This window comes from Chionomys nivalis, chromosome 25 (assembly GCF_950005125.1).
Source record: "Chionomys nivalis chromosome 25, mChiNiv1.1, whole genome shotgun sequence".
Classification (NCBI taxonomy): domain Eukaryota; kingdom Metazoa; phylum Chordata; class Mammalia; order Rodentia; family Cricetidae; genus Chionomys; species Chionomys nivalis.
In genome coordinates, this window is record NC_080110.1 from 27,048,038 (window position 1) to 27,066,400 (window position 18,363).

At 39.9% G+C, this 18,363-nt stretch overlaps 1 protein-coding gene across 1 annotated transcript in view; it reads right to left on the minus strand.

Annotated features, from left to right (window-relative positions):
• The window catches only part of Frs2 (fibroblast growth factor receptor substrate 2), a 77,403-nt gene that overhangs the window by 30,964 nt on the left and 28,076 nt on the right, over positions 1-18,363 (minus strand). Inside the window, exon 2 of the mRNA XM_057757902.1 lies at positions 5,908-6,005. The gene's annotated coding sequence lies outside the window, so the exon portion shown is untranslated. The remainder of the gene's footprint in view (positions 1-5,907; positions 6,006-18,363) is intronic.

Consider the following 18,363-nt stretch of genomic DNA (forward strand, 5'->3'; position numbering starts at 1 on the left):
CCCTATGCTCCCAATATGGACAGCTGGTCCATTTAAAGTCAGTCCTCCTTGGCAAGGAAAGTGCTTGTTCTTCAAACTGGGAGAGGAGGGTTCCTTTCAGCACACATTACAGGGCCCGATTCATCTTGGTCAGCACTTTTGTTCTGTAGTAGCAATTTGTAGAGTTTAAACCTACTCTGAGTTTGGGGTTTTGTTTTGTTTTTTAAATATAAAAGCAAGTAACTAAATAACAAAATCCAGCTAAATCATATGGGACTCTGAGAGGAACATGAAACAGAAGCTATAAAACAATTTGTTTTATACTCTTATTACAACTTACAATTATTGAGTTTCAAGAATAAAGTTCAGCTTTAGTTCAATTTAACTGTAACACCTGAAGCCTCGGTACACATCAACAGATCTGGGTCAGAAAGCCCTAAATATCATAGCCTATCTTTGACCCTCGGACACAATAAAACCTGGAGAAAGCACTTTTCTACAAGTGAGAGACCTGGGTTGGATCTCCAGCACCAAACTGCTAATTAATTAATGGACTATCAGTCAATCTGTATTTTCTACTCTACTGTCTTCACGGGCAATTTCTTAATTCTTCCAAATGTTCAAACAAAACCAAGTAATAAGCGTATCTGAACACCTTATTAGACTGATATAAAAACCATGAACTACTCAAAAACAATCTTGATCACTGCCTGCACCTGTGACTGAACCAAATTAAACCTTTCAGAATAAAAGAAACAGTTTTATAAGAATACGTGACTTTCACACTATGAACAAAGAGAGAAAACTGACACTCTAAAATATGTTCAATCAAAATTGCTCATTACATAACCCACAAAGGCATTTTATATCCTACCCAACAAAACTAAAAACCTAACCTCTAATGAAATTAAAGCAGAATATTATAAACTAAAAGTTTGTGATATTTATGATAAGTTGGAAAATATATGAAATGTTTTTCTATAACAGAGGTAAACCAAATCCTATTAATTTAATAAATGCTGCTTTAGTGAAACTCAAAAATAAGTATACTTAAATAAAAAAAAAATAAAAGAATATGGGGCTAGAGAGATGGCTAAGCAGTTAAAAACACTGGCTGTTCTTCCAAAGGACTAAGGCTTGATTTTCAGTACCTACATGGTGACCCAAAACCATCTATAACTCCAGATCCAGAAGATTCAATGCCCACTTCAGGCCTTTGTGGGCACTCAGTAAACAGACATATATGCACATAAAGCATTCATACACATAAATTTTTAAAAATTAAAAATATTTTAAAACATTAAAAAACTACTATCTAAATTATTCACTGGCTATTTTTTAACCGTATACATGTGTTTTTTAAACTTTCAGGTGATAAAGTTCTTGTTAACAACACCTCTTTCGTAGGCTGGCAAGATAGTTCAATGGGTACAGATGCCTGCCACCAAGCCTGACCACTTGATTTCGAGGACAAGAGAACCAACTTTCCCAAGCTGTCTTCTTACACCACCTGTGCACCAAGGCATCTGTATGCGCGCACACACATAAATGTATGCATGCATACATACATACACACATACACACACATAAATGTAATAAAATACAAAAATAACAACAAAGAAAAACTGCTCTAAAGACTTAACCTAGTTACCTTTATCTTCTGCATGTAGCAAAGCATCAGCTGACAGGGCAGCCATACAGGCCCACATCCATTTTTCTAAATCTGGCTACTGTTTGTAAAATAGAAATACTATTGTTTCACATATGCAGTGTGCCAAGTGGGAATAATGAAATTAGTATGCCATATAAAAAACTCAAAACCAAATATACTCAAAAAAGAACTATGCTACTTGTTCAATTCTCTGAGTTGTACTTTTTAAAAAGTGAATCAATATTTGACCATCCATGGAATGTGAAAATCATTATCAGCTTCAAAAGTTTCCAGTCTTCTTGCCAAATCTATCCTTTTTTCTTTCTTTCTTTTTTTTTTTCTTTTCTTTTCTTTTTTTGGTTTTTCAAGACAAGGTTTCCCTATGTAGCTTTGTAGCTAAAGCCATCCTGGAACTCACGTAGGCCAGGCTGGCCTTGAACCCAGAGATCTGCCTGCTTCTGCCTCCCAAGTGCTGGGATTAAAGACATGGGCCACCAACAACAATCAGCCTTACCAAAAACTTTTATAAATACTTCACTATTGACATTAAAAAAAAAAAAAAAAAAAAAAAACCAACTGCAAGTGGGTAGCAGCAGAGGCAGGCAGACCTCTTGAGTCCAAGGTCATCAACCTTGGCTGTTTTCAGACTTGCCTTCCTTTCCCCTACAGTCCAAACTCCGCCCAGACAAAATTCCGGCCTGACACTCTGAGAGGAGAGGAGGGGTGGGGTGGCTCTGGTGGCTCTAAGAGGTGATCAGGTCATGGAGCTCCTCTATGTGAGCGGGATTAAGGCTTTCACAAGAGTCTTCATCTTCTCTTCTTCTACCATCCATCACACCACAAGGCATTCCTCCTCTCTGCAGGAAGCAGCAGCAGGCAAGGACCCTGCCAGGATACTCATCTTAGAATTCTCGGCTTCCATAATGGAGAGAAATCAATTCATCTTCTTCATAAGGTGCCCAGTCGGGGTGTGGCCGTACAGCAACACAAACAAAGACACTTCCCCACCCCTCCACCATGGACGGCCCTCGGCCATGGACTGAACGCCTCCAGACCCTCACTTCAGATTGAGAGACTGACCCAACAAGTACCTTTAGCTTCTTCCAACCAAGTCTGGTTCCAGCACCTACATCAAGAGGCTCACAACCACTTTTAATTCCAGCCCCAGAGATCTGAGGTCACTATACTCATGCGCACAAGTCCATACATATGCATATATACAAAGTCTATCAATCAATAAGAATTAGGGAGAGACTATAATATTGGACTCCATCTTCTGGCCTCCACACATGCTAATAAGTTCACAAACACAGATTCTAATACTTTCACACACACACACATATAGAAACATTTTTTAGAAATCTATGTTATAAACAAAATAATATGTACAACAAGCATTAAAAATTGATTGGTCTGCTGGGCAGTGGTGGCACACGCCTTTAATCCCAGTACTTGGGAGGCAGAAACAGGTGGATCTCTGTGAGTTCAAGGCCAGCCTGGTCTACAAGAGCTAGTTCCAAGACAGACTCCAAAGCTACCAAAAAAACCCTTTCTCGAAACAAAAAACAAACAAACAAAACAAAAAGTTGGTCCTTTAAATGGACCAGTCAATGATGATGAGTATGGAACAAACTAAAGATTTTAATAGCAATGTTCCTGAACTTAAGTAAAATGCTGATATGTTCAGACATTCAGTCTCTTATGGCTTCACAAAAATTTAAATACAAAATATACTATGCAAAACTTACCATTTCAACTAGTTTTTAAAATGTAGACTCATTTTTAAGGTTGCCACTATCCCTTTACTACATTTAACTACACAGCAGAATGAAACTGTATATGTGCATGTGTGTATAATGTGCTAATTTTCTACAATAAATACAAAAATATCAGGTGTTGGAAAGGAGGTTCAGTTAGCGAAGTGCTTGCCTTGCAAATGGAGTACCTGTGATGGGTCCCCAGAACCAAGTGAGAAAAAACCTGAGTGTAATGATATACCTTTTAAATCCTAGCACTATGGAGACATGTTAAGTCGAGACTTCTCATTCGTTTTCCAGCTGCTCAGACCGATATAATCACACAGAAACTATATTAATTACAACACTGTTAGGCCTATTAGCTCGTGCTTCTTCTTCTTCTTTTCTTTTCTTTTTTTTTGAGACAGGGTTTTTCCATAGCTTTTTGGTTCCTGTCCTGGAACTAGCTCTTGTAGACCAGGCTGACCTCGAACTCACAGAGATCCACGCTGCCTCTGCCTCCCGAGTGCTGGGATTAAAGGCGTGCACCACCACCGCCCGGCTAGCTCGTGCTTATTAACTAACTCTTACATTTGAAATTAACCCATTTCTATTCATTTATATATTACGATGAGCTTCATGGTTTGTTATCACTTGCTTCTTGGGCAGCTCCATGGCATCTGCCTCCCTGGGCAACCACACAGTGTCTCCTTGAGTCTGCCCACTCTCTCTGTTTGAATTTCCTGCCTGGCTTTACTCTGCTTAGCCATTGGCCGAAACAGCTTCTTTATTAATCAATGGTAATAAAAATACATTCACAGCATACAGAGTAAATTACACATCATCTCCCCTTTTCTGTCTAAATAAAAAGGAAGGCTTTAACTTTATATCAGAGACAGAGTCAGGCACGCTCCCCAGGGCTCTCTGACCAGCCAGCCTCACTTATTTGACAAGTTCCAAGCAAGTGAGAAACCATGTCTACAAAGAAAACAGTGGTTGGTGCCTAAGACATGAGAGCTAAGGTTGTCCTCTGGCCTCTCCATACAGAGACATGCACCTACATGGGCATCTATCTGCACACATGCACCACCAAACATGCATACACATAAACACAAAATAAAAACACTAAAAAAAATAAAAATGTAGGAGATTTAAATTTCACTTTCCAAAAGAAAATAGCAAAGAAGAAGAGATTAAGGTCAGTGAGATTACATTTTCTGAAATTTCTATTTTTGATGTAAGCACTGTGGTCTACGAAAAGAAGATTCTGAATTTCTGCTGAAGCACTTTTTCAAAGCTTCCAACAGCACCACGGAAGATGTGAACACGCTATTTGTTAATATGGTGGAGGCAGGGAGGCCATGAGTGGGAGCACGCCTAAGCCTCTGCTGTCAAAGCAACAGTCTTTGGTGCTCAACTCTTCCCTTCTCCTCAGGTAGTGGGTCCCATTATTTTAATCCTTTTTATTTTTTTTATTTATTTATTTATTTTTTTTGGTTTTTCGAGACAGGGTTTCTCTGTGGTTTTGGAGCCTGTCCTGGAACTAGCTCTTGTAGACCAGGCTGGTCTCGAACTCACAGAGATCCGCCTGCCTCTGCCTCCCAAGTGCTGGGATTAAAGGCGTGCGCCACCACCGCCCGGCTTCCTTTTTATTTTTTTAATTTCTTTTTATTGTGTGACACTTTATTCTTTTGCTTTTTGGGGAGGAGGGCACCACCCAGATCCCAAATAAATCACAAGCAGACTTATTCGTAGTTATGAATGCCCGGCCTTAGCTTGGTTGTTTCTTCCCAGCTTTTCTTATCTTAAATTATCCCAACTATCTTTTGCCTCTGGGTTTTCATCTTCTCTATTTCTGTATACCTTACTTTACTTCTTTCTCCATGGCTTGCTGTGTAGTTGAGCAGCTAGCCCCTAATATCCTCATCCCCTTGTTCTCTTGCTGTTTGTTCTCCTCGTTTCTCCTTCTATTTATCCTCTCTGCCTGCTAGCCCCACCTACCCTAGCTCTAGCCTTGCTATTAGCTGTTCAGCTCTTTATAAGGACCATCAAGTGTTTTAGATAGGCAAAGAATCACAGTTAATCAAATACAGCATAAACAAAAGTAACACACCTGAAAATAATATCCCCTAACTTCTTCCATCTTTCCTTCCTTTCTTCCTTTCTGTTTTTCTTGTTTATTTTGGGGGGTTTTTGAGACAGGGTTTCTATGTGTAGCTCTTGCTGTCCCAGAACTCACTCTATAGACCAGACTTCCTTTGAACTCACAGAGACCTGCCTGCCTCTGCCTCCTGAGTGCTGGGAATAAAGGCGTGTACCACCACTGCCTGGCTTCAATACATTTTTCTAAGGCTGTAATTCAATAATGCTGCCTATATGATTCTTTCAAGAAAACACAGCAGGCACATTTTCTAGAACCATATGCTAGAATTTGAATTACACAGTCAAAACAGGAATGTAAGTGACTCTCAATGGCCACATTCTTATTAATGTTTTCAGGGTAGACAACTGAGGAGATTAAGGGAGAGAATCGTGACTTACCACTCTGGAGGAATGCTCGCTCTGCAGCATCTTACTTCATGACATGTGGATTACTTCCTCACCGGGACATCCGGGCATCTACTTCTTGGTGGTCATTTCTGAAATAAAGGTACAGTAATTGAGAATGTGACTCATATATTACAAAATCATAAATTCTTTAAGGACACTTTACATTATCATGACCAGTAAGGACTATTAACAAAGCTTTTAAACAAACTCCTAAAAGAAAACATTAGCAGGGTTAAGAGTTATGTAAGATTTAAAAGCAAAAAACTGGGTACTGTCCCACAGGACCAGAATGTTTCAGCCCTCAACACCTCTCTCTGTCCCTGCTGAGTCTGATTGTGATTTATAAACTGGAACAAAAGACACACAGGAAACCGTAAAATTGCAGTTTTGAACCCATGAAGTGATTGTCGGTTCGTTGTTTATGTATCCATTACACCTAAAATGAAAACCCAAGAAAGGGATTTCTGTCCATTTTATTTACTTACTTTAGGCACCTGAAACAATTGCTATTGTGCCAATGAGTTCTACACATTTATTCTAAGATTAATAAACTGATCATTCGCTAACTCCAACTGATGAAATAAATGGTGGTTTGAATGAAAATGACTCCCACAGGCTCAAGGGAACCATGCATGAAGAAACCATAGGGCCATGCTGAGTCAGCACTGCCCTTTGCTAGCGGCCCTGGAAAAGCTGGCCCTATCCATCCATCGCTGGAAGCTGAAGCAAGAGAGCCGCAGAAGAAATGGCTGCACCCAGCACCAAGGGCAGGGAGAGCTGAGCCTGAAGGCACTGGTTTAGAGGGGCTAGCTCCACTCCTCACCTGACTGACCAGCTCAACTATCACCCAGGCCCAATGGGGTTGGCCTACCCTAACTACCTAACTAGATCTACCTGCTGAAGCTCATGCAAGGACTGGTCCTGTGGAATGATAACTGCAGGATCTTCATGACTCGGGGCAGCCACGGATATCCAAGAGGAGTAAGGATGGTGGACCAGAAACCAGAGCCCTTGAACTAGACCAATGACCCACTGCAATGAATATCTGGCAAGCAAAGCTGATTGGACAAAAGCATATGCTGTGTGACACACTACTCCCAACGCCACCAGCATGAATGAAGAGGTGGTGGAGAGAAGAGGTTCATTCTTTCTTTTCTAGTTTTCATTGGGTGGGGGACACTGCAATGGGAAGGGGAGAATATGGAAGGACTGGGAGGTGGGCAGAGTCGGGGGTGCATGATGTAAGATTTCTAAAGATCCAATAAAGAAATTGTGTTTAAAAAAAAAGAAAAGAAAAAGAAAAAAATAGAAAATGACTCCCACAGACTCATAGGAGTGGCATTATTGGGGGTATGGCTTTGTTGGAGTAGGTGTAATGGCATTGTTGGAGGAAATGTGTCACAGGGAGCAGGCTCTAAGGTTTCAGAAGCTCACTGTGGTGTCATTCTATCTTTCTTCTGTCCACCAATCTAGACGCAGAACTCAAAGCTACATCTCCAGTACCATGTCTACCCATGTACCCCCATGCTTCCTGTCATGACAATGGACTAAACCTCTGAACATGTAAGCCAGCTCCTATTAAATGTTCTCTTTTATAAGAGTTGTCATGAGCCAGAAAATGGTGACGAAGGCCTTAATTTCAGCATTCAGGAGGCTGAGGCAGATAGATGGATCTCTGTGATTTCAAGACTAGTCTGGTTTACAGAGCAAGCTCCGGGACAGGCCCCAAAGCTACACAGAGAAACCCTGTCTCAAAATCAAAACAAATGGAAAAAGGGATGTCATGGACATGGTGTCCCTTCACAGCAATAGAAACACTAAGATAAACTGCTTAAATCTCAAATACTATTTCTTCCACAGAAATGCCACTAGTGCTAACTACATCAGCACCATACACAACACACAAAAGCCATGGAGAGACATATTCCCAACCACCAAACTAGAACAAAAGCCTAAGGTTCCTTGGAATTTGATCAACTTCACCTTTGGTAAAGAATCCAAGGAGATGAACTGAATATGTGATTTCTGACAGCTCTCAGGCATAGGGTAGGCGGGTTTTTTTTTTTGTTTGTTTGTTTGTTTGTTTCTTTTTTGGATTTTTGAGACAGGGTTTCTCTGTAGCTTTTTTTTTGTTCCTGTCCTGGAACTAGCTCTTCTAGATCAGGCTGGCCTCGAACTCACAGAGATCCGCCAGCCTCGGCCTCCCAAGTGCTGGGATTAAAGGCGTGCGCCACCACCGCCCGGCTTAGGCAGGTGTTTTTTATTAAACATTCGTGTTCTTTAAGGTATTGTAGAGACCATTCGGGATATAAGTCTTCTGTAGGGGGCAAAGTTGCCACTCTTACAGACTGCAAGAATAAACCCATAATTCCAGCAGTTCCCTACTCCTCAAGCTAGAACTGAATGATAAACCACAAACGCTACTTGTGGCTGGGGGTAGTTGTGAGACAGAGGCAGGGATCTCTTTGAGTTCAAGGCCAGCTTGATCTACAGAGCTAGTTCCAAGACATCCAGGACTGTTACACTCTGTCTTAAAAAATCTAAAAAATGGTGCTCCCAACTTCAAAAAATTAATGATGTATCTCCCACACTGTTTTGTTTTTAAATACTCTGTCCCACAACTCCACAAAGGAATGGTTCAGGATTTTAATCAAATGAGTACCATTAGAACAATTCCCAAAAGAAATGACATTCCCTTTCTCTTATTTATTTAAGCACTTCTGTTTGTGATTATAAAGTTTCAAATTTTCTCAAGAAAAGTTCAAGTATTTCAAATTTACTTGTTATCTCTAAGCACTGTGGCCACTGGAAAGAATCAAAAGAGCACACTAACTCTCAACAAGACTAAATTAGATGCAACACTGTAGGAATGTTTGAACTTAATTTTTTTTCTTTAAATAAACTCCCTCTGGGCTGAGGTCTACTTTGCCTTTTGAGTATCATGTGGCTGCAAACCTCAGGGTTTTAACAGAGATTAGCCAGGGGACAGAGGAACCACCAAGTATGACTCAGTGATCACATTTAATCGTCCCTGAAGACCAAACCAAACACATGCAATCACCAGAACTGTCCCCAAACCTCTGCCAACATACCTTTCATCTGAATAATCTATTTTCACTTCAAGTTCATAAACCTATTATCATATAATCCAAGATGCAAACATAAACCCAGAACATCAGACACTTGATCAGCAGGGGCCTAAAGGGCTGAACAATGAATCTGACATGCAAAGCTCACCTGGAAGGAAGCAGGGAGAACTCTTGAATATTTTTAAACAGAAAACCTTGGTCACCAAGAAATCAGACTAGTAAATTCAATTATCTAAAAGATGAGTGACAGGACCAGCAATAGGCTAAGCAAGCAAAGGGGCTTGTCATCCTGATGCCTGTGCTCACTCAGTGAAAAATCTTCGGACCTCCCCATGGGTCTGTGTGTACAGAGTCACATACAAGGTAAGTCAAGGTAATTGAAAACCTTAAAGACATTTAATAACTTGACTTTATCTACAAAGTATATCTTTAAACATTAATATAACAACCTACCTCTTTGCACAGAGGAGAAATGCAACACAATTATCAACTTTAAAGTTCCCAAATGACTAAATATAAAAGCTAATTTTCAAACTATTTTGGTCCTGGATTGTCAATAAAAACTACCACTTAAAACTGCCCCTCAGAATCTAAAGTCCTTGTAGGAATGATGGAGGGGGAGGGAAGAAGAGGTCAGAGAGAACACATTTTCAAGGTAACAATTAGTTACAACCTGAGTTAAAAGGAAAAACTTGAGATTTTGGTGTTCAAAACTATAATTAAAATCAAATGAGGACAACGAAACGGTCTGTGTGGTTTCAATTCAATACTTGAGGCACCACTAGTATGTTTGCTTCTAGACCTTGCTTCGGGCTCTAAAGAAAGGGAATTGGTGGCATGTAAAATATACATGGTCTCTTGAAAGTTATATATACAATTTTTATACTCAGTAATTGTCTGGTCTTCCTATGTACGCTCATAAAATGAGTAAATGTCCTATTTTAAAACTTCTGTTTTAAATAGAGTTCCTGCCCACATTCTAGGTCACTATACAAAGTGTATTTCTTTTCCACAAAATGTTTTCAAGACAGGGTTTTTTTTTATATATATATATAGCTCTGGATGTCCTGGAACTCATTCCATGGACCAGGCTGACCTCCAAATCACAGAGATCCGCCTGCCTCTGCCTCCAGAGTGCTGGGATTAAAAGCGAGTGCCGCCACACCCGGCTACAAGGAGTTGAGTCACCTGGCTACTAAAATATTCGGTTTCTACATGTGTCCTATAGACTGTCACCTTACTCCACCCATTAACTTCTCACAGCATTTAATTGATGGATTGATTGACTGACTGACTGACTGAGTGATGATTGAGACAGGGTCTCACTATGAAGGCCTCACTGACCTGGAATTTGTCATGACCAGGCAGGCTGTCCTCAAACTAACAGAGATCCACCTGCCACTGCCCTTCTGGTGCTAGGATTAAAGGTGTGTGCCACCATGCCTGGCAGGGTTTTGTTTGTTTGTTAAGAGTTTTATTTAGCTCACAATTTTTTCCGAACAGCATAGAGCTGGCTCTGATGAGGATCTCCAGAGAAGCAAGACAACAAAGAAAACGGATGGCAGGGCATTGGAAACTGGAAAACAAAGAATGTCTCAGGACAACTACCCAGGGCCCCACGTCCTAGAGACGGCAACTTCCAGGATTCAGTTATCTTGCATTAAGCCCCCTACTCAAAAGTTCCACCACCTCCCCACACCACCACACTGAGAACCAGCCTACAACCTCTGGATCACTGGGCACACATAACTAAGAGCACAAGCACACCTGAAATACTATTTATCCTTAAAGTCCCTGAAGTTAATTATAGCTGTAAGGTATTCCACAGAAATCCCATGGCTCTCCCTAACATATACCTACTTCACTATACATCAATAATCTGCTTAATATCCTATCTTTAAATGACACACAATAGGGGCTTGAAGAGAGATGACTCAGCAGTTAAGAGCACTGGCTACTGGGTTCCTGTCCAAGGACCCACATGGTGGTTCACAGACATCCATAACTCCAGTTCCAGGGAATCTGAAACATTCTTCAGACTTCAGTGGGCACCAGGCACATGTGGGACACCAAAATACATGCATGCAAGCAAACCATCTGTACACATAAGATAATTTAAGTGTCATACAAGGAAAAAAAAGTTAGGAAGAATAAAAAGAAGAAATTCCATAAAATGGTAACCATTAGAAATACCAGAACAGATTTTGGGAGTGCCAAGAAAAAAGAAAACCAAACAATACCAAACATACTAACTAAAACACCTACAAAAAAACTATGAAATCACTTCAGGTTTTACAAATAAAGTAGCTAAAGAAACTTAGAAGTAACGAAGTACTAAATTTCAAATGACAAAGATTATTTTTTTTCTCAGACTTACCCAGTCCAATGTACATTTAGAACACACACACAGTGTGTGATTTATAAATAACAAATCATGCTATTGAAAATATTAAGTTCATCTGTTAGGGACCAGAGGGATGACTCAGTAGTTGAGAGCGCTTACTGTTAAGGACCCAGGCTCACAGAGGACCAGGCCGGGTTCTCTACTCCTACACCAGATGGCTCACACTACCTGCAACTCCAATCCCATGGGGTCTGAAACCTCTGCTGGTCATCCTCATACACATAAAAATAAATAGAAGATTAAATATTCTTAAAACAAATAGAATGAATTCATAAATTCTGAGTATGATAAATGTGTACGCCAAGGAAATTAGAAATGATTTCTGTATACTTTAGGAAATATAGAATTCTAAATAATTCAAGTGAGCCTTGAACTTACCATTAGCTAATGACTCTAAAGATAAGAAATGGCACTGTCATACAACACCTTGCTTTCAACTTGGTTGTTTAACAAAAGGACTGAAGATTACTTGAAGATTGCTGGTTTAATACAGGAGGTATAATCTTAAAACTCAAAGATGTAATCCTAATAACATATATACAAAAACCCATTGTATACAGCTTGCACTGGACCCAAAACAAAAATCTACAGTTCTCAAATTAAAGTTTATAGGCTAAAAAAGAGCCGACTGTGACAGGCCAAAAAGCACAGAATGCTCAGGATAAATGTTAACCTTAAAGAAAACAAGTATCTTTAACTTCACGGACATTTTCCTTACACTTCTCTAATACCTAGACACATTTAACGTAGTCCACAAGTGTTGTACAAAAAAGGACACCCAAACCATTTAATTTTACAAAGATTACGCTAGCACACATTATTACAAAGCACTGTTTGGTAGCATAGAAAACCTATAGGACAGACTACAGCAAAAGTTAAGGAGTGCTGTGGCTTTTGAAGAAACACTCCACCTTTACTGACACTGTAGAAAAACTTAAGACTTTCTGTTTACTCTACAGAGAGCACTGATTCAAACCTAATAAAAAAATAAATAAATAAAACTAATGACGTTCCTAAACCAGGACAAAGAACTTCCTTGTCTTCAACCTAACAATAGAAGTAACAAAAAGGCATTTTAAACACTACTTGCAGACCAGGCTGGTCTACAGAGTGAGTTCCAGGACAGTCAAGGCTACATAGAGAAACCCTGCCACAAAAAACAAACAAACAAAAAACCGAAGAGAAGAGAAGAGAAGAGAAGAGAAGAGAAGAGAAGAGAAGAGAAGAGAAGAGAAGAGAAGAGAAGAGAAGAAGAAATGAGGCTGGAAACTCAATGGCAAAGCACTTTGCCTACCATGCACCTGGGTTTGATGCATGTACCACACAACAGAATAAAACATTAATTATTCAGATACTGATTAAAACATAAAATACAGTGTTTGCCTGTCTGTATGTAAGTGTGTGACAAAAGAAGGTATCACATTCCCTGGAATGAAACTGGAGTTTTAGAAGGCTGTAAGCTGCCATGTGGGTGCTGGGAATCAAAGTCAGGTCTTCTACAAGAGCAGCCAGTGTGATCTTAACTGTGTGTGATCTTTCCAGCCTCTATTCTACTCTTTTTGACATGTGTATATGTGTTTACTTGGGTGTGGGTGTACACACATGAACAGAGGTGCCCGTAGATGCCAGAGGAGTTATATACCCCAGAACTGGAGGCCCAGGTGGTTACGAGTAGACTGACTAGGTGCTGGCAACTGAACTCCGGTCCTCTGGAAATGTGTGTGCTTTCAAGTGCTGACCCATCTCTTCACTCCTAAAGAGATTTTGGTATCGATTTTAAGCATGTTGGTTACAAAAAAAGGTGTTCAGAAAGAAAATAAGACACAGACACGCCTGAGACCGTGGGTGTAAACTTCTCAAAGGAAAGCTAGCTGCCCACACTACAGGATTTTGAGCTAAATAGACCAGGGAAAACAAGGAAGTCGCTTAGCATGCTGGTTATAAACATGGGCTTTGGAGTCACGGCTTTGAATGTATGCCCCAACTCTGCCATGACTAACTGTGTGATCTTGGGCAAGTCACTCTCTCCAGTCTCTTCTCTAACCTGATGAGCTAACATCGCTGCTGTGTGAGAGTGACATAGCCTGGCACCCAGTGAGGGCTCAAGGACCAGCAAAGCACCAGGAGCCATTCTTTCCGTCTGCTAAAACTGCCCGTGTTTCTATTTTAAAAGATCAAACACTTTCCCACTTTGAGAATTTTACACATCTGATCTCAGAAAGCTAAATGTTTCCCACATTTTATCACACGTGCATCTAATGCAGACTAGGAGGGACCAAGTGAACAAGAGAAGTCGAAAGAAGGAACTTGTTCTCACACTAATGCTGGCACAACTATAGCAAGGTCAAGTCTGGGGCAGGGGGGTGTCAGCATTTAGTTGTCCAAAGCCAGCAGTGTCACTGGGACAGGCTGTGGCGTCTGTCTGTCTCTGTAGTTGTCACTGGTGTCCTCACAGGGACCCTTGTGCAGTGTGATTCTGGGCACTGTTCCTGGCTGCTTACCCTGAATCTGATTCACTAACCCTTGCAACAATATGGACTACTGAATTCTCCCCAAGTAGCCTTTAAACTGTAAGATACACTTCAGTTGGTTTCACCCACTGCAGAAATTCTGCTGGCACATCGAGTAGAGGCACCACCATTCTCACCTCCCCTAAGCCCACCGGCAAGAAGAGGAGTGAGATGGTGTTTCAATTCCTTTAAACAAAAATAAATAAATAAACAAACAAATACTCAGAAAAAAATACTGCCCACTTTCAATCTATGGTTTATCCTGGGAATTCTTGCAGCCTTGTTTTAATAAAGTATGAACAACTGTTTTCCTAACTTAGAAAATTATCTACTCCTAAGGAATATCACAAAGAAGTGGTAACACAGGAAAATAACTGCAAAAAGAGCTAAAATTATTCCAGCACAGGCAAGATGGCTCAGTGGGTAATGGCATTTGCTGCCAGACCTAACAATCTTGAGTTCAATCGCCAGGACTCTCAGGGTAGAAGGAAAAAACAGACTCTCCAAAGTGTCCTCTGATTGCCACAGATGTGCACTGCTGAGTAAGTAAGCAAATAAATAAATAATAAAGTGAAGCAGACAGAAAGTAGCTATATTTATTTTATGAGAAGCCTAGAGATAAAGGACCTAAACTAATTCTGAATTTCTACTCCATTATAAGGAGCAGGCTATGAAGGGAAATCCAAACACTGGAAGTAAAAATGGAGCTAACAATTTCCATCAAAATAAAGTATGCGAGCAAAAAGTCCATGAAACACAAGAGAAAACAGAAGTGTATACACAGAGACCCAAAAGACAGCCCAGAAAACAGAGTGACAAACCAGAGGCACGTATGCTGTTACTTCTCTTGTGAGGAACAGAGCTACAGTTGACAGCTGTACAGCCGACCTGACCTTAGAGACTGAGACGGTTGTAAGAGTCATGAGCATTGCTCAAACTTAATGAAACTCCCTGTCTCTGAGGAAGTTAGACTGCAACAAGCTTGTGGAGAAAGCCTAAGAAAGAGGGAAGGAGTGTAAAGAAAACAGCAAATACTTAACACACTGTTTCACTAACTCCCCAGAACAGATTCCTTAGCTACTAATACTATGCCCATTTCATAGGCCAACAGTACCTCCGATTTACAGAAGTTTAAACATGTCTAAGTCTTATAGTGATATGTAACATGGTGCATTTTTCATCTCTCAATTTAAGTTACTATCTACATGTTTAGAGAAATCTGCTACTGCCCATAAACGTCATTTCAGAGCACGAAAGCATAAAGGTGCGAAATACTTTAAATTCTAGTTGGATCTGTTATTTTACTTCTATCTTTACTTAGATTCCAATACTTCTACAGCAGACAATGTCTTCATGAAGCTGAAAACAGATTAAGACAATATAAAAAGCATCAGAGAGTACTTTAGATGTATTCATTTCAAAATCACAACATTACTTAGTAGGCATTATTTTTAGAGGTAAATAAACAGAAGCACAAGCAGGCTTTTAAGAGACAACACAAGCTAGTTCTGTGCCACATCCCTAATCCCAATATGGTTCTGATTACCAGTACCAAACAAAAGCACTAGATATAGGTCTTGGACAGCTTTTGATAATCATTGGTGATTATGGGCACAATGATAAAATGCTTTCAGAATATATGATATTCAATCCATAAGACTGGATATTTTCATTCATTTAGCAAGTGCTTATTGTCATCATAAACTAAGAACTCATCAGAATGTGGCAGTGTTATCTATATCTTCAGAGCACAGTCCAAGAAAATGAAAACAAAACAAGCATGCAATGTAGAAACCTCGTAGACCTAGGAGATGCAGCAGCAAACAAACAAAGGGGAATTGCTCTCAGGGGTCTAGACACAGGAGGAAAGGAAAACCTTAACAGCAGTTTCCTTTTACTAACATGTATAGTCTGTATGCATGGACTTATATTTGCATGTGTGGGCACACGTGTATAGAGGCCTGAGATTGATATTAGTAATCTTTCTCAGTTTTCTCCATTTTAATTCCTTGAAGCAGGATCTCTCTAACCCAGAGCTGATACAGCTTGTCTGACTAGTCAGCTTGATCAAGTGAGTCTTGTCACAAGATGACATCACACCCACCCATCACATGGATGCTAGAAATCTGAATCCTGATCCTTACACTTGAGTGACAAACACTTTAACTACTGAGCCATCTCCCTAGCCCCTCAACAGAATCTGGTAAGTCTCTTCCAAAATCACTCCCATACAAAGGTTAGTTCTCATTATGAAAAATGTTGTGGCAGGACAGAATACATGTAGCACAATTATATCACCTTAGGTGTACAGGAGAGAGGAGAAGGGATTAAAGGGTTGAGGTGGGTATGTGATATTGAACCCCTGCAAACAAAATGTTACTGTCGTTGTTTTGTTTGTTTGTTTTTCAAGACAGGATTTCTCTGTGAAACAGTCCTGGCTGTCCTGGAACTCTGTAGGCCAAGCTGGCATCAAACTCACAGAGATCCACCTGACTCTGCCTCCTGAGTGTTGGGATTAAAAGTGTGAGCCACCATCTCCTGGCAGTAAATTAAATCTTAAAAATGTAAGTCGTGATTAAATCAAAACAAAACTGAGCCTAACTGCTCAGAATGAAGAAGCTGTCCCTAAGAAGAAAATGGAGCTGAAAGATTATCTGACATGTTCAACTTGATCAAAAAAAAAAAAAATGTTCAGACTTGGCAGATAATTGCAAATGCATTAACAAGCACAAAGCACACACACACACAAAAATAACATGAGATAATTACATGAGAAATTATAGGCAACTCAGGTCAAATAAACATTTTTTTTTGGCATTTTATACAGTTAAAATTTTATTTAAATGTGAATGTCAAATGATACAACTAAAGGGTCTCCTCGGGGAAATATGTGCAAAATACTAAATATGAAAAAGAAAACAGGAAACAATCTCATCTGCAAGAGCCGTAGCAACTTGCAACTTTTTAAAAGTCACATTTTTGTGGGCACAAACTTATCAACTAAATATAATCTAATTACCATACTTGTACAGTCTAAACCAAGAACCCGATTCCAGAAAAAGAAAACACTTCAAAGCACAAGATTAAAACCACAAACTACATCAGAATTTTTTTTTAATTAACGAAGCTCTTTTCAGATGGAAGCTGTACACTTTTTACAGCACTGTTGGCAGAAGGTGGTGATCCATGACAGACTTCACCTACCAACTGTGCAACACTGATTTAGAAATAATTAAGCAATTATTACACAATAAGTCCATTAATAATATTTTTAAATCTCATATACATATATATGCTATAAATCTCACATATGTATATGTATATGATGACAAGAAACAAGAGTCAGAGACCAGCAACCAAAGAAAAGCCCAAGTATCTGGCACCAAGTGCCCACTGTATGATGGGAACCCGCATCGAAGAATCTGCAGGACAGGAGGAGGCTACAAGAACTGCACTGTGAGGGGTTGAGTGTGTGGCTCAGACATGGAGCACTCACCTAACACTGGCAAGGCTGCAGTTTCTATTCGCAGAACCAGAAAAAAAGAAGACCAAGAAAGAAAAATCCAATACGGAACCAGGAGTGGTACATGTGTGTAATTCCAGCACTATAGAATCATGAGGCCTGCTTCAGGTTCAAAGCCAGCCTGGGCTACACCGGGAGTTCCAGGCCAGCCAAGGCTATGTAACAAGACCCTGTTTCAGAAGGAATAAAGAAGTGCCTGGTCAAATTGCCAAGGCTAGGACATGAATAACCATGAGCGAGACAGAACAGCAGAACATCTGAGAACTAAACTACAAACAGAAATTTAAAGAGGAGAGAAAATAGAGGGCCTGAAAAACAGAGACCAAATTCAGCCCCAAACATACTATGAAGGCATCCAAAGAGACGGGAACACAAATCAAGTCTGCACTCCTTGACTTCATCCTATGAATTTTCTCATAATGGGGGCTGGAGAGATGGCTCAGTGGTTAAGAGCAGTGCCTGTTCTTCCAAAGGTCCTGAGTTCAATTCCCGGCAACCACATGGTGGCTCACAACCATCTGTAATGGGGTCTGGTGCCCTCTTCTGGCCTGAAGGCATACACATAGAATATTGTATACATGATAAATAAATAAATATTTTAAAAAATTTTTCTCATAATGAAAAATAATGAGGAGAACATGTATGCAAAATTCAAGAGAAGGGAAATAATCTAAAAAGAACTTCCCAGAAAAGAAAAAATAATACATAAAAAGAAAATCATCCATAAAAAGCACTTTACTAAAGAATAATAGGCCATGTATTTCAATTAACATTCACATTATTTTAGTTAACCTAAGTCCATTATTTGAGAGAGAACAAGAGCACACAGGCACCGTACTCCCTTTCCAGTGAGATGCTCACAGAAGGTCAGTCACAGCAACAAAACTACTCAGTCTGAGACCACAGGTCTGAGCGCTCTTA